General features: G+C 39.1%; 1 protein-coding gene across 1 annotated transcript in view; it reads left to right on the forward strand.

The window, feature by feature from the left end:
* The window catches only part of LOC122041247, a 35,208-nt gene extending 33,409 nt beyond the window's left edge, over positions 1-1,799 (forward strand). The window contains exon 7 of the transcript XR_006128929.1: positions 1,726-1,799. The gene's annotated coding sequence lies outside the window, so the exon portion shown is untranslated. The remainder of the gene's footprint in view (positions 1-1,725) is intronic.
* Positions 1,800-25,344: the final 23,545 nt, after the last annotated feature.

The following is a 25,344-nucleotide window of genomic DNA, read 5'->3' on the forward strand; positions in this document are numbered from 1 at the left end:
GTGTTAGCGTTGTCTGTGTGATGATGTAAATACCATGGGCTTCAGATGCTGTTTGTTATCAATAAACCTTGGTTATGAGATAATAAGATAGAGTCAGCTACTGTTAATCTATGCTTATAGTTCTTAGATTTGTCCTTGCTATTTGATCTCCAGTTATGATATATTTATATGAATTTTTTCTCTAAATGAGGTGTGCAATCAAAGAATATTGGGCACTTGGGGTGCTCGTCTTGTGTACTTCCCGATTTATCTTGATGATCGGTGGAAAAATTTTATAGGGCCGGACTGATCACTCCCCTCGACCAATTTATCCTAGTGGCCGGTGAAAAAATTCAGTGAGATTAGGTCGGTTATCCCAGGGTTAGTCAATGATGTTAACTGGATTTATTATTATTTTTTATATAATTCTTAGATTTTTTTTTTAGTTTTGTCTTTTTACTTTTGGTGATTTACGAGCGCACAAATTCAATTTTCTAGTTATCAGAGGAGTTTTCATGATATTGAGCGCCATGTATAGGGTATGAATAGGGTTATGAATAAAAATTAGCAAATTACTAAACCATGTAAACCATGTAGTTAAGTTTCCAAATATTCAAATCACATATCATAATCACGTAACCAATACGCATTTTACCCTTCTTACTGTTCAATCAATTGTTAGATTTACCAATCGATTATTATAGTCTAACAATCAATTGTTAGATTTACCAATCGATTATTATAGTCTAGCAATCGATTGGTAAATCTATTAATTGATTGAGAATGATTATGGTCATGTAACATTTATCGATCCATAGTTATAGTGTAGCAATCGATTTGTGGAATTTAACTCAATTGAAAATAAATTAAAAAAAATCATTACTCTCAATATAGAATCTGATCGTATATTCATCTAATTCTCCTGATTATATTGATACTCTTAAATATTAATTTGACATACTATATTGATAACATTAATTTTTAACATGAATCAACTTAATTCATGTTAAAAAAAATATTGCTCACAATGTAATGTATGAAAATGGAGTTTGAGAGCATAAATATAAAGGAAAAATATCTTTAACCCTTGTATTTTTTTATCAAGTAGCATTTTGCTCTCTCTGTATTTAAAAAATAATATTTAACCCCCCATTTGACAAAAGTCAAATGTGAATAAATTTGTAAAAGATAATTATGTCCTTATTTTTTTTTGATATTTTTTTAATAATCTTAAGAGGAAAAAATATATTAATTTTATTGATAATTTATGTCTACTTCTGTTTCCTTTGCTGATATTTGAATGATAATTCAAGGTCCTAATTGATATTTACATGTGCATGATTACTAATTTATTAATTAAAATCAATAAATTGTATGTAACTTCTAATAATATATAAAGATTAATATTTAATTATATGAATAAAATAAAATTAAGTAGTTTAAAATGTATATTTTCATTGTCTCGATTGCACATTCAAATACAATATATAATAATTATTTTTTTCACTTTTCCCTAAATTTAAAATTTTAGGTCTGTCACTGTCCATGATTATATAAGGTTCTGCAAAAATAGGTAAAGGTATAATTTTTTTTTTACGCGAAGATAAATTTTCTTTGTCTTCTTTGAACTCTTTTGCTTTCTCATACATGCACGTGAGTCTCACATCTCAGTTCATCACTGATTTGACCGTTAAAGAGAGTAACACTGACAACACCAACCTTTAGCTGATAACCTTTCCTTTGCAGGATACTAAGAGCGAACACACCGACAAATCAACATCAACCACAGATCCGAATGAGTGACGAAGGACATTATCATTAGATGCTTATATATATATATATATATATAATCTTTTTATGTATATTTTTCTTCCTATGTACATCATCAATTCAACTAATCAATAATTAAGATATATCTAATTATTTTCCATCTCAATTTAATATGTTTTTTCCTCCTAAGATTATAAAAAAAAAGACTATTAAAAAATAAGGACAATTATTTTTTACAAATTTTTTCACATTTGACTTTAGTTAAAGGAGGTTAAGTGTTATTTTTTCAATATAGGAAGTAAAATGCTGTTTGATAGAAAATATAATGAGGCTAAAGGTATTTTTTCCTTATATATAATCAAGACAATTAAACAAATTGATATGGCTTAATTCCATGTCATTTTGAATTTTTTTTAATCTATCGTTCAATTTTAACCAATTCAAACTCATGATATTTATTCAATTGTTCATGAGCTGCTCCAGAGTTGAACAATAAAACTTTGATTATTTTTACATACTTTTAATTTCAATATGCTGAAATTAAGATTTAAATTTAAATAATTTCAAATTATAATTTAATTATTCTCGAATAAGTTCAAACAATTTTAATCTTATTCAAACAATTTTAATCGAACGAGCTCAAATTCTATTTTAAGCTAAAATTATTTATATTTTAAAATTTTAAATTGAATTTGAATATCTTATATATTTTTTAAAATTTAAATTCAAATATTAATATTTTTATATTATTCAGTCCGATTCACTCATGCTTTTATTTTAATGCATGATGAGGATTTTTTTTTTTCCTTCAAAAGGACATGGATTTTAAGTAAAATTAAATTAAGATTTAGAAGTGATTTATCTAATTTATCAATAGAATGAGTATAATGATAATCGGTCCGATAAGCTAACCGGCCCTCGTCGAGTAGGTCCATTTGCCTTGCTCAATGTGCACTTTTGTCTACACCATTAATGACCATTCTTTTCTTAAATCCAAACAATTCACCGAGAATGAATCATTCCGATTACATTCTATTCACACTATTCCAATTTTCTCCGTGACCCAAATAGATATCCTTGGTATAAAGGGAATGAATATATATATAGATATGTTAAACGGAAAAAAGGAAAAATGATTAATATAAGAGATATTTAATCCTTTAATTGGTATGAATATGAAAATGAATATAAGATTCTTAATAGGGCTGTAAAAAAATAGAGCCGGGCTAAATTTTGAGGTATTCAAATTTATTTGATAAGGTAACCGAGCCTAGCTAAGTTTAAAATGAATCAAATTTTTGAAATGATTATTCAAACTTGACTTAATTTATTTTCTATGTGTTTAAGCTTTTTTGAAGTTTGACTTGAGTCTGGTTTATTTAGATTTTATCGAACTCTCAATTCAAATTTGATTCGAACTTGGTTCGTTTAGATGTTATTGTTGAAATCCCAATGTTATTTTGATATGATCAAATAAGTTAAGTTAGATCCTGTTGGTTTTGATCCCTATGGCTAAGTGTGTAGGAGCTTAGGAACACAGGAAGTCAAGCGAAAGACGCGGCTAACGAGAAGGACGACACGGGAGAGAGCCGACGGGCTCGGTGCGTCTGAGGGACGAGGTGTCGCGGAAGAGTACACCGGTGGACGAGAAAAATGTACGCGATATTCGAGGGACGAGAAGTTAGAGCGAAAGTTTGCTCGAGGAGAAGGCCGAAATTAGATTTGAGTGAGCCTTATTTCGGTTGGTCGAAATTACCTAAGCGAGCGGAGCTGGAATAGAAGACTCGAACTAAGGCGGGCAACACCGAAGCAGAGGGTCCGAACAGAAAAAATCAACGGGATTGACTTTGAGGGTTCGGATGCCCGAAACCTATTCTTTATCACCATTGATGTGAGCGTTGACCGTTGCGTCGAGATAGATTTCTATCTCATTCCAGGCGCCTGGAACGCTTCCAGGCACCCCGACCAAGGCTATAAATACAACCTTGGTCCAGAAGTTGAATAACAACAAGTAATTTGAGTTCCAATACTTGTGTGCTTCACTTTGTTAGTTTAGCTTCATCTTTTTGTGCTTTCACTGCTGTAAGAAGCTTCTCCGCTTGAAGGAGATACTTAGTAAGATTTATTTCCTTAGATTAATAACCTCTCCGGTTGTAACCAAGTAAAATCTATGAGCCTCGTTTTTTAGTTTATTTTTTTACTTTATTATATCCAAGTGTTCTTTTAAATCCGAGAAGGGTTCGTTTCTTTTTAATTGTGTAGGGCTATTCAATTCCTCCTTCTAACTGGTCAATCAGTCTCAACAAGTGGTATCAGAGCCAGAATGCTTCAGGAGGACTAACCATCGATCGGAGCAAAGACGATGGCCGAACCAAGCATCTACCCACCAAAATTTGAGGGGGAGTTCGCGAGCTGAAAAAAGAGAATGGAGGTATTTTTCAAAATCGATTTCGATTTATCATTAATAATGGAATTTGGTTTTGAAGCACTCAAGGGCAAGGAAAAGTATCAATAGACGAAAAAGGAACAAGCCGACTACGTGGCAAACGACAGGGCATAATTTCATCTGCTAAGCGTACTACCGCCACAAGAAATCAATCGGATTGGAGCTTATGAGTTCACAAATGAGCTCTGGGAGAAATTCCTGAAACTACACGAGGAAACCTAGCTTTTGGTATAAAACATTTATCTAGAAATAAGAATCACATTGGTCAAATGTCTACATTTGTGATAAATGTAGTTGTTCAGTTAATTTATATTGTAGATAACATGGTGTGTGGTGTTACACACAGAAGATCATGTTATCAGTACCTTATAAATTATAAACAGTAGCTCACGACTATGATGGAAAGGAACAAACCATTGGAAGGTCGTAGTGTAATTAGGTGTTAGTTTATCTTAACTATATAATTACACTAGTACACTAAGAGTGTATTGAGTAGGACCATTTGAGGTCGTTCCTTTTATATTGACTTAATGAAGGAACAAAGATCTCAGTTATTATGGAAGTGTGTGCTCTTAATCCTAATATAATAACAAGCACATATATTTGATATTTATTTCTTTAATTTATCAATGGGTGAGATTTAGTTTGATAAATAAATAAGCCCGATAAGTTGGAAAATGATATCACTTATAGTGTGTGATCCTGTCCGAACCAGGAGTCAACGGACGCTGGGGATGCGGCGCTCTCTGCTGGATCCTCGAATGCTCCGGCGAACCTGCACAGAAGTCGGGCCGGGGAGATCCCGGCGACGACCCTCCGACGCTCAAGTCAGGCAAGGGAATAGGCGAAGAAGGTGGCTGCAGGATGAAGACTCGCGTACCTTCGGTTGAAGAAGTGGAGGCCTTATATAGACCTCTCGAAGGAGCCTGAGCACACCAATCGAAGCAATCACCTGCTTTCGACCATGCCCAGGTGTGGGCCTGTCAGAAGGGCATCCATAAGACTATACTGTTGATACAATCACCTGCTCTCGACCATGCCTAGGTGTGGGCCTGTCAGAAGGGCATCCATAAGGCCATACTAATACTGTATCAACCTTTCCGTGACGTGATGGTGGGGCCTTTAATAGTGCCATCTTGCGTACAGTCTAATCATCATGCCTTTGCTGACATACCATATCCCGAGCCAAGCGAATAGGCCGCTCAACTAACCACTGTTCCCTTGCCACGATTCCGGCCGAGCGGACACCTCCGTTCGGTCATTCTGTCCTCGGCCGAGCGGACACCTCCGCTCGGCCACTCGGCTCCGGTTCTCCTTTGGCGTCGGAAACCCAAACCTTTGGCTGGGTAATCTCGGGTTCCGCTCGGACGGGACCCCATCTGTGGGTCCCCCATTCTTACCGCAGGATCACTTGTCTCCCCTTCAAGTCTAGTCGAAGGAGGCAGTGAGTCCGACTGACTGGACTATGTGTCCGAGCGGGCGGTCGTTGCCTTATCGATGCTGCTGACATCCCGTGAGCCGTTCGACCCTCATGCCAAATTTAGCCGCTCGGCTCTTCGCTTTATATGCCTTGGCGCCCAACGTGGCTGTTTGCTTGTCTAAATCCTCTTGAAAATCGCGCCAGTCTTTTTCATTAAGCCGAAGCACGCGCGGTATGGGCGCATTAATTGTGCTCGGTGACAGAGCGCCACGTGGCTCGTCTATATTGGCGGTGACGTTCCGTACGATGGGACGCCCTTTGTTTTGAAATGAACGGCTAGATGATGAGCTCGTCTCTTATGCCCTACATCCGACGGTGGAGGCCGATCGACTTCGGCCGTATAAAGCCTCAGTCCTCCTCTGCCGCACCTTTGCTCGTGCTTTGTCCTTCTAACTCTTCTACTGCTACGGCCTCCGGCGATCCAGTTCCTGTTTCTCAGCGGCTACCATCTCACCGGTGATCTCTTCCGCCCGTCTCCTTCTCAGTGAGCCTTCTTTCTTCGCTTACTAGGTATTCCTTACTCATTTTGCCTCTCTTTCGTTCCCATTCCTCCGATTTCTTGCTGTCCTTTCGTCTCTTCGAGATGGCGAGCTCTTCCGAACCCGCTGCCCAGGCTCACGGTCCGTGGTATATGAGTATGGAGAGTAGGTTCGATGAGGAGCGTGCCCGGCGCGTTGTTAGGACCTACGGGATCCCTGACGACCATGAAATAGTTGTAGCCGGCCCGACCGATCGGCCCCATAACCCTCCGATCGGTACCATTTGTTTTTTTCTAGACTAATTCCAGGGCGGCCTTAGATTTCCTACCCATCCATTTATTTTGGAAGTTTGTAATTATTTCCGCATCCCGCTCGGCCAACTTGTGCCGAATTCCTTTAGGTTGCTGAGCGGGATGGTCGTCCTCTTTAGGCTGCACAGTATCCCACTTGACCCCAAAATATTCCACTACTTCTTCTATCCCAAACAATCCGAGTTGGGTACTTTTATTTTCCAAAGTAGAATAGGCTTTAAATTTTTTGAGAACATGCCGACCTCCAACAAGCACTGGAAGGAATTCTTCTTCTATATACGACTTCCCAAACGGCCAGCATTCCGAACCAAATGGCAGACCGCTGTGCCGACCCAGTCGGAGCTCGGCAAATTCAGAAGCAATCCGGCCTACCTTCATGTGGCAAATTGCTTGTCCGGTCAGCGGTACAAGATCGACCAGTTGCTTCTCAAGGGGGTGTTGTATATTTTTGGATTATCTCCCGTTCGGGCCAATCTCCCCTACCGCATGGGTAAGGATTCTTTACTCCCTTCGCCTTTTTTGTCTAACTGATTTTAATTTCTTACTCTGCAGCTGAAGTCATGTGGCGCTCCAAGGCTACCGATCATCTGAAATTGAAGGCCGTGGAGATTGGGGCGGCTACCAAAAAAGAACTCGCCGAGCGGGGTCTTATCCCCAGCCGCCCGGCAGATGCAGGAGAGAGGGGGGGCGCAGTCCGCCCCTGAAACAGAAGTTACCCAATCCGCTTCAACGGAGGTTGAGGCGGATCCTATTTCCTCTGCTCCAGCCGAGTTGGGAGTCTCCCAGGCCGGGGATTCACCACTCGAAGTTCGGCGGAAACGTCGAAGAGACCCCAGCCTTCCCCCGACCCAAGAGGGCGAACCATAGGTGTCGATCGAGGTCGCTTCGCCAGATCGCACGCCGTCGCAGATCGGGACCCCAATGGCCTCGCCCACCGCACAGTCCTCTGGCTCTCCTCCACGGACTCGTCGCCGCTTACGACGATTGGGCGAAACTTCAACCATAGGGGAGTCCTCGGGCCAGGCGACGGCGGCTGAGGAAGTGCCGTCCGGCCACCCGACCATCAAGACTACCCTTCGATTCCCATCGGAGGAATATTTATTATCTGCCGATCGGCCATCCAGCCCCGTTCATGAAATAATCTTGACGGGTCCGCTCGCCAAACTTTTCGAGGACGCCCAGATTCGGGTGGCCCTCATGACGCCTAAGCAGCTTGGCGATAACCACATGCAGCAGACCACTCAGGTAAGTTCATTTTTCTTCCTGTGCCATGCTACTGTTCGGTTCCTGATTTTATTATTTCCCTTACAGCATTGGGCCGAGCAAATCACCACTAGCCATCGGCTAGCCGAGCTGGAGGATCTCATGGAAAAACTCCAAGTCTCGGGGGGTCCATCGGCCGAGCGGGGGAAACAAGCCCTCGAGGCCGAACAGAAGAAGGCTGCCGACCTGGCTACAGAGGTGGCTCGACTTGAAGGCTTGGTGAAGAAGCGCGACGAAGACGTGAAGCGCGCCAGTAACCGGAAGAAGCGGGCGATCGCTGATCTAGACAAGATGAAAGTTGAAGTCCGAGCCCTAGATCAGCGATCTAAGGAGCTGGAAGCCCAACTAGCTACCGAACGGGATGAGCGCTCAGCCGAACGCACTAAAGCGGAGGTAGATCAGAAAGTTCTCCAAGATTCACTGATTGCCTCCCATGCGGCGCTCAGAAAGTACAAGGAGGGAGAACCGAGTCGCCTAGCAGCAGCGCGCCAAGAATACCTACGCTCAGAGCGGTTCGGCGCAAAATTCGGTAGCAACGTCTCCTCAACTTTCGCCGAGGCGGTCAAGGTCACCATGGCGTACTTGAAGAAGGGGGGACACCTTCCTGCTGACCTGACCATTCCCTCTTCGGATCTGACGGCTATGATTGACGATATCCCGGACGCTTTCTTCAACTTCGAAGACCCCGAGTGAAGAGTGTTCCTTGTCTCTATCTTGTTTTTGCGTTTCTTACGCCCAGCGCAACTTTTTGTACTTGCCGTCCGGCATGCTTTCCCTTTAATGCAATTATGTCCTTGCTTGCGTCTTCCTGATCATTACCCATAATATTCTTCTGTTTGCTTAACGTTTATGCTTAGAGTCAGTCATGCTCTAAGTGTTCTCTGTCACGCGGCCGATCAGTTTAACCCATTAAGCAAAGTCCGAGTGGGAGGGCCTACTCGCTCTACACGTATCTAGCTTGTGCCAAGTATCGAAGGACCAACGCCCGAGTGGGCCTAAATGTTTTAAGACTTATGGTTTCCGTGGTTTCTTACTCTGATATTCGTTCGTACGCCCGGGGTATTTATAGTCGCCGGACCGACTGTCGATTTTTAACGATGGTGCTCGTCGGTTTTCCGCTCGGTTTTTATAGCCGGTCGGCGCGGCTCTCGATCTTTAACGACGGAGCTCGTCGGCGCGAATATTTATAGCCGGTCGGCGCGGCTCTCGATCTTTAACGACGGAGCTCGTCGGCGCGGATATTTATAGCCGGTCGGCGCGGCTCTCGATCTTTAACGACGGAGCTCGTCGGCGCGGATATTTATAGCCGGCCGGCGCGGCTCTCGATCTTTAACGACGGAGCTCGTCGGCGCGGATATTTATAGCCGGTCGGCGCGGCTCTCGATCTTTAACGACGGAGCTCGTCGGCGCGGATATTTATAGCCGGTCGGCGTGACTCTCGATCTTTAACGACGGAGCTCGTCGGCGCGGATATTTATAGCCGGTCGGCGTGACTCTCGATCTTTAACGACGGAGCTCGTCGGCGCGGATATTTATAGCCGGTCGGCGCGGCTCTCGATCTTTAACGACGGAGCTCGTCGGCGCGGATATTTATAGCCGGTCGACGCGGCTCTCGATCTTTAACGACAGAGCTCGTCGGTTTTCCGCTCGGAGGGTTTATAGACGCCGGCTCGTCTCTACGGTTTAACGTCTGGGCTAGACGGTTTTTAAGGCTAATTTTGACGCTTCCGTTCGGCGAAGCTTTTTGCCATCCTTTTTATCACTTTTGGTTCCTGCATTATGAGGATACAGGCTAACAGAAAATATGCAAAGAATTAGCGCCATATTACACCACTTTGCTTCCTGCACGTGGCCTTCGGTCCTCGAGCGCTTGGCTCGACCAATTTACCTTCGGCCGAGCAGCTCGGGGCCTTCGTCGTCGAGCGTTTGGCTCCGATAATTTACCTCCGGCCGAGCGGCACGGGGCCTTCGGTTTTTTTATGCCGATGCAAGGATATCGCACGCCCGGCCGAACGACTTGGGCCTTCGTCCTTGAGCATTTTGCTGGAATAATTTACCTCCGGCCGAGCGGCTCGGGGCCTTCGCCCTTGAGCATTTTGCTCGAATAATTTACCTCCGGCCGAACGGCTCAGGGCCTTCGCTTTCGAGCTAGGGGCTCGGCTAACATACTCCTCGATGCTCTAGCGTTTGGCTCGGCTAATATACCTCCGTCTGAATGGTCCGGGGCCTTCAATACTTGAGCCTTTGGCTCGGATAATTTACCTCCGGCCGAACGGCACGGGGCCTTCGATTTCGAGCTAGGGGCTCGGCTAATTTACCTCCGGCCGAACGGTCCGGGGCCTTCGATACTCGAGCTCGGGGCTCGGCTAATTTACCTCCGGCCGAATGGTCCGGGGCCTTCGATACTCGAGCGTTTGGCTCGGCTAATATACTCCTGGTCGAGCGACACGGGGTCTTCCCATCGAGCTCGGGGCTCGGCTAATATACTCCCGGCCGAGCGGCACGGGCTTCCCATCGAGCTCGGGGCTCGGCTAATATACTCCCGGCCGAGCGGCACGGGCTCTTCCCATCGAGCTCTTGGCCCGGCTAATATACTCCCGGCCGAGCGGCACGGGGTCTTCCCATTGAGCTCTTGGCCCGGCTGCCGACCAGCGAGGGTTCTGACCCAATTTCTCGACTCCCGAATACCCGTGGAGTGATAAAGAATATATATACTTGTCGAAACTCATCATGGCTTCCTCGTCGGACCGATATCGGGGCAGGAGTTACTCCCACTTGAGTGCTGGTCGGACCCTTATTTTGCCCCCATTTCTAATGCTTCTCCGGTCGTTCCTCCTGGGCCGCTCAGATATCCGCTCAGCTTGAGCCTTCTGTTTCTGTTGCTCCACGAGCTTAGCTGCTCTTGCCTCAATTAGAGCGTCGAGTCTCCTGGGAGAGCGTCACGGTGAGGTCGTCCAGCTTCGTCCATCTATTCCGCTCGGATACAGGCGCGTTCCCACAGACGGCGCCAATTTGATCCTGTCCGAACCAGGAGTCAACGGACGCTGGGGATGCGGCGCTCTCTGCTGGATCCTCGAATGCTCCGGCGAACCTGCACAGAAGTTGGGCCGGGGAGATCCCGGCGACGACCCTCCGACGCTCAAGTCAGGCAAGGGAATAGGCGAAGAAGGTGGCTGCAGGATGAAGACTCGCGTACCTTCGGTTGAAGAAGTGGAGGCCTTATATAGACCTCTCGAAGGAGCCTGGGCACACCAATCGAAGCAATCACCTGCTTTCGACCATGCCCAGGTGTGGGCCTGTCAGAAGGGCATCCATAAGACCATACTGTTGATACAATCACCTGCTCTCGACCATGCCTAGGTGTGGGCCTGTCAGAAGGGCATCCATAAGGCCATACCAATACTGTATCAACCTTTCTGTGACGTGATGGTGGGGCCTTTAATAGTGCCATCTTGCGTACAGTCTAATCATCATGCCTTTGCTGACATACCATATCCCGAGCCGAGCGAATAGGCCGCTCGGCTAACCACTGTTCCCTTGCCACGATTCCGGCCGAGCGGACACCTCCGCTCGGCCACTCGGCTCCGGTTCTCCTTTGGCGTCGGAAACCCAAACCTTTGGCTGGGTAATCTCGGGTTCCGTTCGGATGGGACCCCATCTGTGGGTCCCCCATTCTTACCGCAGGATCAGTGTGTGTTGTTGATTATAGAAGGAAACTGTGTCCTAGTGATCTAGGTTGAGAATGTCCCCAAGAGGAGCTCATAAGGATTGTCATGTTAAACCCTGCAGGTGAACTTAGTCCGACATGACGATGAAGTTGAGTGGTACTACTCTTGGAGCTAGATATTAATTGAGTTGTCAGTAACTTACTTAATTAGTGGGCATTTGTTATGTTAAACACAGGGAGACTGACACACTCATAATAAGAAGGAGCCCAAAATGTAATTTGGGATTGGTGCGGTAGTTCAATAATTGTTCTTTAGTGGAATGAATTATTATTGATAAAATTAAGTTGTGTTCGGGGCGAACACGGGATGCTTAATTTTATCAGGAGACCAAAACCAATTCCTCCTCTCGGTCCCTATCGTAGCCTCTAATATATAGAGATTTATACCCACCGCATACCCACCTTCTTACCCATCCAATGAGGCCGGCTAAGCTAGCTTGGAACCCAAGCTAGGGTCGACCAAGACCAAGTGGATGAGCCATATAGGTGGCTGGCCAAAGCTTGGGTCCCAAGCTTAGGTGGCCGACCACTAGAATATTAAAAAGAATTTTTATTAAAATTATTTCTTATTTGGATATCATGATTTTAAAAGAGAGTTTAAAAATTAAAAATTTTCTTTTATAGATTTCTACAAAAGATTAAGAGAAGAGATTAATCTCTTTCCTTATTTGTAGTTTAAAAGGATGATTTTAATTTTTGGTAAAAATTTTCCTAATTTGTAAATCATCTACATGTTTAAAAGAGAGTTTAAAATTTGAAATCTTTCCTTATTTGTTGATTAAAGGAGGATTTTAAATTTTAAGAAAATTTTTCTTTTTAACCATGTTCATGATTTAAAAGAGAGTTTAAAATTAAATATTCTCTTTTATAAGTTTCTACAAAAGATTAAAAAAAGATTTGATATCTTTCCTTATTTGTAAATTAAAAGAGTTTTTAATTTATAGAGATAACTTTCTTTTTATCCACATGTTTAAAAGAAAGATTTTAATTTATTAAATTTCCTTTTTATAAACCAATCATGAAGGGATAAAAATTATTAGAGAAATTTTTATAAATTTCCGGAAGCAAATAAGGAAGTTTTAATTGGTGTTTAAAATTTTATTTGCTTGGAGATTTTATTTGTTGTGGCTGGCCAATGTAATTTGAAAAGAGAAAATTATTTTAATTAAATAAATTTTCCTTTTCAATGGCAAAAGAATTAAGGAAGATTTTATTAAATTTTCCTTATTTGCCAAGACCAAGGATTATAAAAGAGGGGGTAGAGGAGGCTTCAAGGCTAAGGACTCTATTCTATTTTTCTCCCTCTTTTCCTTGGTGTGGTGGCCGACCCTTCCTTTCTTTTCTCTCCTCTTGTTGTGGCCGAAATCTATCATCTCTTGGAGCTTGGAGGATATGGCCGGATCAAGGAAGGAGAAGAAGGAGAGAAAGCATGCATCCCTTGTAGCTTGGTTGGTGGAAAATTCTTCATCCTTTGAAAGTTCTTGTGCTTGGCCGAAACTTGAAGGAAGAAGGAAGAAGGTGCCTAGGTGGTTCTCATCTCGGAAGATCGTTGCCCACACAACGTCCGAGGTTAGAAGAGGAATACGGTAGAAGATCAAGAGGTCTTTCTAAAAGGTAAAACTAGTAATTTTTCTTTCCGCATCATACTAGTTATTTTTGGAAATAATACTAAATACAAGAGGCATACGATTCTAGTGTTTCGAATTTGTTTTCAATATAGTGTTTTTTTATTTTTTTTCCTTGTGATTTGATTGTTCTTTTCGGTTGACCTAAAGTTATTTTAGGAAATTAAATATTAGCTTTCCTTAAAAGGTTTTGTCTAGTCGGTGGTGGTTGCTCCCATATCCAAGAAGGCCATGTGCCTCGTCACGTCAGTACTGGGAATCAATTTTGGAAATTAATATTTAATGAAATTAATAACTTAGGTGATTTTGATCAAACGTGTTAAGTTCCGCAGGAGATCCAAGTCAAAACCTAAAAGAACAAATATATTAAGTTTTGGATCAAACGTGTTAAGTTCCGCAGGCGATTCAAAATTTAATTTAAAAGAACACATGGTAGCTAGGAAAATGTTCAGACCTTTGTACAAAATTTTTGTACAGTGGAACCTCTAGGTTTTCCGAGTAGCAACCAACAATTGGTATCAGAGTTAGGGTTTTGCCTCTGTGTATTTGGTATTAGTTTAATTATGCACATGTCATACATAATTTAGGCAGGATAATAGTAGGATGTGCTAACTTTGTGGATGCATGATCCAACTATTATGGCTTATAGTTATTATGTGTGTGATTGGATCCTTGGACATGTCAAGGGCATTTATTGTGTGTGCATGATTGTATTATAAAATACAACAGGAGCTGTATTTAGTTTTATTAGGATTTTATTTTTTGATCTAGTTTACATGTACATTCCTTCGAGGAATATAGGATCGAAAAATGTAAAATTCTATTTATGTCGCGGATCGAATCTTGCAAGGCGTGGAACCTTTTTGAGGACCAGAGGCGCAGCGGAACAAGGAGCAAGATGGATGCGACAATTAGACCCGGTGGCGGTGGCCAAAGATGGCAGCAGCTAGGGTTGGTGACACACGGAGGACAACAATAGATAAAAGCCATAATAGTTGAAAATTAATTTTTCTATTTATTGTTTTTTATGCTGTGTTGTGTGTGCTTGTTAGTATGCATGTTAGGTAGACTAACATAGTCAAAATTCCTCACTTTAAATAACTAAGTGGAAGAGGGATTTATTTTAAATAAATTCCACGGTCTCCATTACTGGTTTATAAGTGATGTAACAAGTTTGCGCGTTGGCTCTGAGTGCCTTCTTCCATATCGGATGAGCTTGTTTGCAGATCACTAGATTAAACTTCCATTTTGGATGACTATAGGAAGTTAATTAAGAGCGTGTGATCTTCCCCATCGGAAGGGGCATAATCTTATTAATGGACTTAGTGTCAAGTAATGGTATACACTTAGGCACGTCTAATAGTATCCTCCCCATCGGAGTCACTGCTATTATTTATCTGACCAAAGAAAATCAACTATTAATTTGTCAAATAAATAGGTTGACAAGATAATAAAATTAAGAATCCCTCTTACGAATGTTTGATTTTGTATACGTCCACACTATCGTGGCATACAAAATTCACGGTGTTTGAGGTAATTTTATTTGTCATAAAGATTTATTGACAAGGTAATTAATGGGTAAACCCCTCCTCTTACAAATGTTTAATTTTGTATATGTCCACACTATCGTGGCATGCAAAATTCACGGTGTTTGAGGTGTTGGTGAATTTAAATAATATTGTTTGAGGAATCAATGTTATTTTAAATTCAAAAAGTTTTGACCAAATATTTGATCAAAGACAGATCAACTATTAATTTTATTCGTCATAAAGTAAAGTTGACGAGATAATAAAATTAATGAATAAAATCTCCTTTTCGATTTTGTATACGTTCACACTATCGTGGCATACAAAATTTATGGGGATTTTAAGGAGTTGATCTTGACCAAATATTTTTGTGATTCTTAGGATTTAAAATGTTTGTCAATCCCCTAGTAGTCATACTATAGAAAAGACTTAGTAGTCCCAATTGTAATGATTGGAAATAGGACTTGGACATTAAGGTAGACTATCTTCTTAGAATTAAGAACAATATAGGTGTATTTAATTCATTAGTTGAAACATGTTTAGTGGTGTTATTTACCAGAACCTGGAGTATAAATACAGATGCCATTAATCATATGCGTAATTCATTGCAGGGTTCCAGGAAACCCGGCAACTAAATGAAAATTAAAACACCGTCCACATGAGCACTACTGTAAAAATGGTAGCTGTTGCAGTGGGAGATGTTTATGTTTTGATAAGAATAAAACATGGATTTTTGAGTAATTGTCTTTACGCACCAAGTTTAGAAAGAACTAGTTTTCAGTTTCCAAACTATTCAAAGAACTTGATATTCTGTCTCTTTTAATAATAAAGTTGTTATTAAGAAAAAGAGAGAAGTTATCTGTTTTGGTACGTTGGTTGGCAATTTATAAATCCAATAACTCTCATGATGCAACAAATGGAAATTAGTAACACATCTTCTAACTTTAAGAGAAAGTAACCTTCGGAAATGAACCAATTATATCTTTGGCATCTAAGGCTAGGTTATATTAACTTGAGTAGGATTCATTGGTAGCTGATGAACTTTTGAGTTCATTAGTAGTGGAAATCTTTCCAACCTGCGAGTCTTACTTGGAAGAAAAAATAACCAAGAAGCTTTTAAGTCTAAGGGGTATGGAGTCAAAGATATGTTGAAATTGGTTCATTCTGATTTGTGTGATCCTATGACTATCCAGACAAGAGGTAGTATTGAATATTTCGTCTATTTTATAGACAACTATTTAAGATACAAATAAATTTACTTAATGTACCGCAAGACTAAGTACTTTGATTAGTTCAAAGAGTACAAGGCTGATGCGGAGAAATGTTAAAGTAAAAGTCACTATAGTAAGATCGTAGTGGCAAGTACCTCTTTGGAGAATTTAGGAGTCACTTATTAGAAGTAGGGATTCAATCCCAACTAACTGCACCTGGTACACCCCGACAGAATGGTGTAGAAAAAGGAAGGTATAGGACTCTTATGGAAATAAGTAGATTGATGAGTTATTTAGAATATGCCTATTTCGAAACATATTCGGATTCGGGTAGTCCAGCATATATGCAGAAGAGAGACAATGATAAGTTGGACAGGAATTCACTTGTTTGTGGGTTATCCTAGAGAAATGAAAGTAGGTTTATAGTCTTAAAAATCAGAAGGTCATTGTTAGCATCAATGACCGATTTTTAGAAAAGGACTATGTAATAAACCATGTGCCCATAAGAAATTTTGTTCTTAAGGAAATAATAAAAGACATGTTTAATCTAGTACCAACTGTACAAGATGAGATACCACAAGGAAACTGCAACACGTATCACAAATGATACACAATTGCAGAAAATGGCTTGTCGTAGTGGGAGGGTTGTTACGCAACCTAAAAGGATTCATGTTTTGGGAGAGTTTTTTGGACTCGATCCCTGGAGGGCATGAACCTGATCTTCGGACATATGACGAAGCACTCCAAGATAAAGATGCAACATCTTGACAAAGAGTAATGAATAATAGAATTAGAATATATGTATTCTAATAAAATCTAGAAGCTTGTAGAAACACCAAATGATGTAAAAGCCTTTGGGTGTAAAAAGGTCTATAATAGGTAAAGAGGGATAGACAGGAAGGTAGAAACTTTCAAAAGCAAGGCCAGATGAAAAAGGAAACTTTTTCACTGGTAGCCATGCTTAAGTCTATCCGGATTCTTTTATCTATTTGGCAAGTGGATGTCAAGACAGCATTCCTTAATGGAAGTCTTGAAGAAAGCATCCATATAAAGCAACCAGAAGGGTTCATTGTAAAGGGCTAAGAGCATCTTGTGTGCAAGCTTAATCAGTCTATGGACTGAGGTAAAGCTTCAAGGTCTTGGAACATCCAGTTTATCAAAGTAATCCAGACCTATGGATTTATTGAATAAACGGATAAGTCTTGTGTATACAAAAGGTGTGATGAAAACGTGGTGGTGTTTCTTGTACTATACGTAGATAACATTTTTGGTAGTTGGAAACAATATCAAAATGTTGTCAGAAGTAAGAGTATGATTGTCCAAATAATTTGATATAAAGGACTTGGGAGAATGTATATATTTTTGAGATCAAAGTAATAAGGGATCGCAAGAAAAAAAAATATATATTACTTATCCCAAGATTAATACATCGGAAAAATCCTTACTCATTTTTAGCATGCAAAACTCCTAGAAAGGTTTCTTACCTTTTAAGCATGGAGTGTCTTTATCTAAAGAGATGTCTCCGATGACATCAAAGGAGATTGAGGACATGTAGGTAGTTCTTTATGCTTCGGCAGTTAGACAACCTCATGTATGCTATGCACGAGATCAGAAATCTGTTTTGCCAAGGGCATAGTTAGCAGATATCAAAGTAACCCTAGACAAGGACATTGGACTGCAGTAAAGCATATATTAAAAGTACCTTAGAGGCACTAAAGATTATATGCTAGCTTACAAGGCAGTTAATTTGGTTCCTGTAGGTTGCACGGATTTTGACTTCCAATCGGATAGGGACAATAATAAGTCGACCTCGGGGTTTTGTGTTTACTTTAGGAGGAAAAGTCATAACTATGGAAGAGTGATAAGCATAGGTGTTTTTCTGGACTCCACCATAGAAGCTGAGTATATGGCAAGCCTCTGAGGTAGCCATAAAAGTTGAATGACTTAAATAACCTCAAGATAGACTTAGATATGATTTATAGTTTGTGCAAAGATTATTACAATTTATTGTAATAATAATGGTGCAGTAGCAAACTCGAAGAAACCATGAGTCTATAAGGCAAGTAAACACAATAGAGCGCAAGTACTACCCAATACAAGAAATTGTATAATGAGGAGAAGTTGTTGCCGCCTAGATTGCATCAGATGATAACCTAAGGTCCTTAAGGCAAGAGCTTTTTGAAAGGCATGAGAATCATATATATGGCAGCAGATATGACAGCTTAGTCTTTTAGTATAAGTGGGAGATTGTTAGAATCTATACTAAAAGCCTAGCTTTTGGTATAAAATATTTATTTAGAAATAAGAATCACATTAGTCAAATGTCTACATTTGTGATAAATATAGTTGTTCAGTTAATTTATATTGTAGATAACATTGTGTGTGGTGTCACACACAGAAGATCATGTTATCAGTACCTTATAAATTATAAACAGTAGCTCACGACCATGATGGAAAGGAACAAACCATTGGAAGGTCGTAGTGTAATTAGATGTTAGTTTATCTTAACTATATAATTACACTAGTACACTAAGAGTGTATTGAGTAGGACCATTTGAGGTCGTTCCTTTTATACTGACTTAATGAAGGAACAAAGACCTCAGTTATTATGGAAGTGTGTGCTCTTAATTCTAATATAATAACAAGCACATATATTTGATATTTATTTCTTTAATTTATCAATGAGTGAGATTTAGTTCGATAAATCAATAAGCCCGATAAGTTGGGAAATGATATCACTTATAGTGTGTGTTGTTGATTATAGAAGGAAACTGTGTCCTAGTGATCTAGGTTGAGAATGTCCCCAAGAGGAGCTCATAAGGATTGTCATGTTAAACCCTGCAGGTGGACTTAGTCCGACATGACGATGAAGTTGAGTGGTACTACTCTTGGAGCTAGATATTAATTGAGTTGTCAGTAACTTAATTAGTGGACATTTGTTATCTTAAACACAGGGAGACTAACACACTCATAATAAGAAGGAGCCCAAAATGTAATTTGGGATTGGTGCGGTAGTTCAATAATAGTTCTTTAGTGGAATGAATTATTATTGATAAAATTAAGTTGTGTTCGGGGCGAACACGGGATGCTTAATTTTATCAGGAGACCAAAACCAATTCCTCCTCTCGGTCCCTATCGTAGCCTCTAGTATATAGAGATTTATACCCACCGCATACCCACCTTCTTACCCATCCAATGGGGCCGGCCAAGCTAGCTTGGAACCCAAGCTAGGGCCGGCCAAGTGGATGAGCCATGTAGGTGGCCGGCCAAAGCTTGGGTCCCAAGCTTAGGTGGCCGGCCACTAGAATATTAAAAAGGATTTTTATTAAAATTATTTCTTATGTGGATATCATGATTTTAAAAGAGAGTTTAAAAATTAAAAATTTCTTTTTATAGCTTTCTACAAAAGATTAAGAGAAGAGATTAATCTCTTTCCTTATTTGTAGTTTAAAAGGATGGTTTTAATTTTTGGTAAAAACTTTCCTAATTTGTAAATCATCTACATGTTTAAAAGAGTTTAAAATTTGAAATCTTTCCTTATTTGTTGATTAAAGGAGGATTTTAAATTTTAAAAAAACTTTCCTTTTTAACCATGTTCATGATTTAAAAGAGAGTTTAAAATTAAATATTCTCTTTTATAAGTTTCTACAAAAGATTAAGAAAAGATTTGATAGCTTTCCTTATTTGTAAATTAAAAGAGTTTTTAATTTATAGAGATAACTTTCTTTTTATCCACATGTTTAAAAGAAAGATTTTAATTTATTAAATTTCCTTTTTATAAACCAATCATGAAGGGATAAAAATTATTAGAGAAATTTTATAAATTTCCGGAAGCAAATAAGGAAGTTTTAATTGGTGTTTAAAATTTTATTTGCTTGGAGATTTTAGTTGTTGTGGCCGGCCATTGTAATTTGAAAAGAGAAAATTGTTTTAATTAAATAAATTTTCCTTTTCAATGGCAAAAGAATTAAGGAAGTTTTTATTAAATTTTTCTTATTTGCCAAGACCAAGGATTATAAAAGAGGGGGTAGAGGAGGCTTCAAGGCTAAGGACTCTATTCTATTTTTCTCCCTCTTTTCCTTGGTGTGGTGGCCGGCCCTTCCTTTCTCTTCTCTCCTCTTGTTGTGGCCGAAATCTATCATCTCTTGGAGCTTGGAGGATGCGGCCGGATCAAGGAAGGAGAAGAAGGAGAGAAAGCATGTATCCCTTGGAGCTTGGTTGGTGGAAAATTCTTCATCCTTTGAAAGTTCTTGTGCTTGGCCGAAACTTGAAGGAAGAAGGAAGATGGTGCCTAGGTGGTTCTCATCTCGGAAGATCGTTGTCCACACAACGTCCGAGGTTAGAAGAGGAATACGGTAGAAGATCAAGAGGTCTTTCTAAAAGGTAAAACTAGTAATTTTTCTTTCCGCATCATACTAGTTATTTTTGGAAATAATACTAAATACAAGAGACATACGATTCTAGTATTTCGAATTTATTTTCGATATAGTATTTTTTTGTTTTTCTTTTCTTTGTGATTTGATTGTTCTTTTCGGTTGACCTAAAGTTATTTTAGGAAATTAAATATTAACTTTCATTAAAAGGTTTTGTCTAGTCGGTGGTGGTTGCTCCCATATCCAAGAAGGCCATGTGCCTCGCCACGTCAGTACTGGGAACCAATTTTGGAAATTAATATTTAATGGAATTAATAACTTAGGTGATTTGGATCAAACGTGTTAAGTTCCGCAGGAGATCCAAGTCAAAACCTAAAAGAACAAATAGATTAAGTTTTGGATCAAACGTGTTAAGTTCCGCAGGCGATTCAAAATTTAATTTAAAAGAACACATGGTAGCTAGGAAAAGGTTCAGACCTTTGTACAAAATTTTTGTACAGTGGAACCTCTAGATTTTCCGAGTAGCAACCAACAGGAAAAGTATCAATAGACGAAAAAGGAACAAGCCGACTACGTGGCAAACGACAGGGCATAATTTCGTCTGCTAAGCGTACTACCACCACAAGAAATCAACCGGATTAGAGCTTATGAGTTCACAAATGAGCTCTGGGAGAAATTCCTGAAACTACATGAGGAAACCTCGGAAGCGAAACTTGCGAGACGGGACCTACTTCGCAATCAGCTCACCAACCTCTGATTTGAAGAAAACAAAACCATAACACACCTTCACTCGAGAATTAAGGAGTTCATCACCGAACTTTCGAATTTCGGAGAAAAGGTAAGCAACCGAGATTCGCTAAGGTACGCACTTAATACATTCCCTAGAAATATGAAATGAGCATCATTAGTAGATATCTACTATATCTCTAAGGATATAGAAACTGTTACCTTAGAAGGGTTATTTTCAACTTTTGAAATCCATTAGTTGAGATGTGTAGATACAAAGAAGGAACCGACGCACAACATTGCTCTTAAGGTAAGAATGGACGAACAAGATTCAGAATCTTCTCTCAAGGATGAAGAAATGATAATGATGATAAGGTGTTTTAAAAAGTTATTTAAATTAAGAAAAACTAACCATCCGCAGGATAGAAAGAAAAGGACGATCAGATGCTACCACTGCAATGAAGAAGGACACATCAAAGACAACTGCCCCAAGCTTAGGGGCAAGGACAAGGATAAAGGAAAGAAGCTTGTCCAAACGAATAAGTACAAGACTCTAAAGGTGACATAGAACTATACTTCGTTCGAATCGGAAGTTGAGGCTTTCTCCGGACTTGCATTAATGGCAAGTCATCAAGAAGATGAACATAAGACAAGTTCATCCTAAATGAGCATTGAGAGCATCGATGAAAGGGGAGCTACATCGGAAGAAAACAACAGTTCAAGGGGAGCTACGGATAACGAAGTCGATAAGGTAAGTCAGGTACGATCTCTTCCACCTGATAAGTTGTTTAAATTTATAAAAGTATTAACCAAAGATTGTTGCAAACTTGAAAAAGAAATTAAAAATTAATTTTAATAAAATCTTGCCCATTAGAAGAGTTTGACAAAATAAAACTAGAAAATGATATTTTGCAAAAAAAATAAGTAACTTGAAAAATCATGCATGCTCATGTAATACAAGTTTTAGAAAATTCAATAACTTAAATTGGTATTTTAGATATTACAAAGGATAAATTAGAAATATTTCAAAGAAATATGTACCGAAGAAATTTCTAATTAATACAGTTGGCTGAAACTTATATTGAGTTCCAAAGTCTTATCTAACTTGAATTTTAATTTAGACTTAACACTTTCAGTAAGAAAATTAAATGTTTAATTTCCTTATGCGCCTTTGTTTAGAAATGATTGATGATCTAATAATTAAGAGGGTCTAGTGCCTCGCCACAGCATGAAAGTTAAATATTAAAATAAAATATTTAATTGACTAATTGATAGAATATTAAAATTGAAATTAGATAATACTTTGAATAGTTATTTAATTTTTTTTGAAAAATTCTAAAATTTTTCTATCTGTTTAACTAAAAAAAATCTTATTATTTCAAAATTTTTTAACTTGTGCTTTACCAAAATATATTTTACATATTGCACAAATTTTAAAAAAAACTTAGTAACTTTTTCTTTAGAAATTTTTTTATTTAGAATTTTTTTTACTTAAAAGTTTTTAAATATCAGATATATTTTATCAAAATTTCTAAAAAATTAATTCTTGTAAACTTGTCAAACTGAGAAATTTTTTCAGTTTTAAACTTAAAAAAAATTTTCTTATTAAAATTTTCTTATTTAGAATTTTCTTTTGATAAGTTTTTTTCTTTCAAAATTATTTGAAAATTAGAATTGCCCTTAGATTTTATGGTACCCCATTTTTTATACGATCAAAGGGGGAGAGAGAGAATTAAGTCTAGGGGAGGTAGCTTAAAATTAAATTTCTTACTTTTTATGCTTTATTGTAAAATTTATTTTTACTTTAACTTTATTTGTTTACCCTAGCTTAATTTGGGTTGCTCACATCTAAAATGGGAGATTGTTGGAACCCCAAGGTTATTTTGATGTGATCAAACAATTTAAGTTCTATTGGTTTTGATCCTTGTGTCTAAGTGTGCAGGAGCTTAATTAGGAGCATAGAAAGTCGAGCGGAAGACGCGACTAGCGAGAAAGAAGACACGGGAGAGAGCCGACGGACTTGGTACTCTAAGGGACGAGGTGCCGCTGAAGAGTACACCGGTGGACGAGAAGAACGTACGCGACGTTCGAGGGACGAGAAACCGGAGCGAAAGTTTGTTCGAGGAGAAGCCGAAATTGGGTTCAGGTGAACCTTATTTAAGTTGGCCGAAATCACCGAAGCGAGCCGAGCCGAAGCGAAAGATCCGGACCAAGGCGAGCAGCACCGGAGCAGAGGGTTTGGATCGAAAAAGTCAACGGGGTTGGCTTTGAGTGTCCGAGCGCTCGAAACCCAAACTTTATCACCATCGACGTGGACGTTGACCGTGTTAGGATGTATACTAAAAACCTAGCTTTTGTATAAATATTTATAAGAATCACATTGGTCAAATGTCTACATTTTTGCTAAGTGTAGTTGTCCATTTAATTTATATTGAAGATAACATGGTGTGAGGAGACACACAAAAGATCATGTTATCAGTTCCTTATAAATTATAAATAGTAGCTCACAACCAAGATGGAATGGGACAAACCATTGGAGTGATTGTAGTGTAATTTGGTATTAATTTATCTAGATTATATAATTACATTAGTACACTATAAGTGTATTGAGCAGAACCATTTGAGGTAGTTTCTTTTATACTGACTATATAAAAGAACAAAATCTCTGTTAATATGGAAGTGCGTACTCTTAATTATGATATAATAACAAACACATATACTTAATATTTATTTTTTTAATTTATCAAAAGGTGCAATTTAGCTCGTTAAATCAATAGACCCAATAAGTTGGGAAATGATATTATTTATATGGTGTGTTGTTGATTATAAAATGAAACTGTGTCCTAGTAATCTAGGTTGATGATGCCCCCTTGATGAGCTTATAAGGATTGTCATGTTTCTGCAGGTGGATTTAGTCCGACATGACAATAAAGTTGAGTGGTACTACTCTTGGAGCTAGATATTAATTAAGTGAGTTATCAGTAACTCATTTAATTAGTAGACATTCAATATCTTAAACACAGGGAGATTAATGTACTCATAATAAGAAGGAGCTCATAATGTAATTTGAGATTGGTGCGGTAGTTCAATAATAACTCTTTAGTGGTATGAGTTATTATTGATGAACTTGAGTCGAGTGTTCGAGGCGAACACAGGAAGCTCAAGCTCATTGGGAGACTAAAACCAATTTCTCCTCTCGGTCCTTATTGTAGCTTCTATTAAGCCTTGTATCCACAAAGTCCACTTCTTACCCAAGTAATGGGCCGGACACATCCTTGCTTGGAGCATCGGGAGATCAAAATCAATTTCTGCTCTCGGTCCCTGTTGTAGCGTCTATTAAGTCTTGTATCCACAAAGTCCACTTCTTGCCCAAGTAATGGGTTGGACACATCCTTGCTTGGAGCAAGGGGGTCGACCAAGCATTATTTTGGAGCTCATGTAGTGGCCGGCCAAGCCATGCTTGGTGACCAAGCATGGGGCCGACCATAGGTAAAGGAAAAAGGAAGTTTTGTTTAAAATAAAATTTTGTTAAAATCCTTTCTTATTTGTAGTTATCTACAATGGTTAAAAGAGAGATTTTATTTTGTTAAAATCTTTCCTTTTATGGTTAAAAGAAATATTTTAATTTCCTTTTATAGTCATCCTCATGGTTTTAAAAGAGAGTTTTAAAATTTTAAAATCTTTCCTTTTATAATTATCTACAAAAGATTTAAGAGAGATTTTAAATTTTTAATAAATCTATAATGTTTAAAAGAGAGATTTTAATTTTTAATAAAACTTTCTCTTTTTGTAATCATGATTTAAAAAGGAAAAGTTTTAATTAATCTTTCCTTTTTGTAGTTGTTTACATGTTTTAAAAGAGAGAGATTAATTTTAAAACTTTCCTTTATTGCCATGAACAATAGGAAATTTAGCAAAGAGAAATTTTAATTGTTGTTAAAATTTTCTTTTTTAAATGGGAGGCCACAAATAAGGAAATTTTAATTATGTTTAAAATATTCCTTTTTTACCTTGACCAAGGATTATAAAAGAGAAGGAGAGGGTGCCTCATGAGAGTACACAACCCTATTCTCTCTCTTTTCCTTGGTGTGGTCGGCTCCATTTCTTCTTATCCTTACTTGTGGTCGGCCCTCTCATCCCCTCATCTATCAAGGGCCAGTGACACAAGAGAGGTTCACCTTCATCTAGATCCGATCACCTTTAGCTGGAGACAATTTCATCCTTACTTTGCTAAGATCGGCGGAACAAAGAGAGGAAGAAAGCTTGTGTTCGGTTGCTTGGAGAAGAAGAAGAAGAGAAGGAGTTTCCTATTTTGGCATCCCTTGATGGCTTGAGAGTCTTGGAGGAGAAGAAGTGGTTCGAGTGGATTCCATCTTAGTAGATCATCGCCTACACGACGTCCAAGAGAATGAGAGGAATATAACAGAA

The sequence above is a fragment of the Zingiber officinale genome, chromosome 2A (genome assembly GCF_018446385.1).
Source record: "Zingiber officinale cultivar Zhangliang chromosome 2A, Zo_v1.1, whole genome shotgun sequence".
In the NCBI taxonomy this organism is placed as follows: domain Eukaryota; kingdom Viridiplantae; phylum Streptophyta; class Magnoliopsida; order Zingiberales; family Zingiberaceae; genus Zingiber; species Zingiber officinale.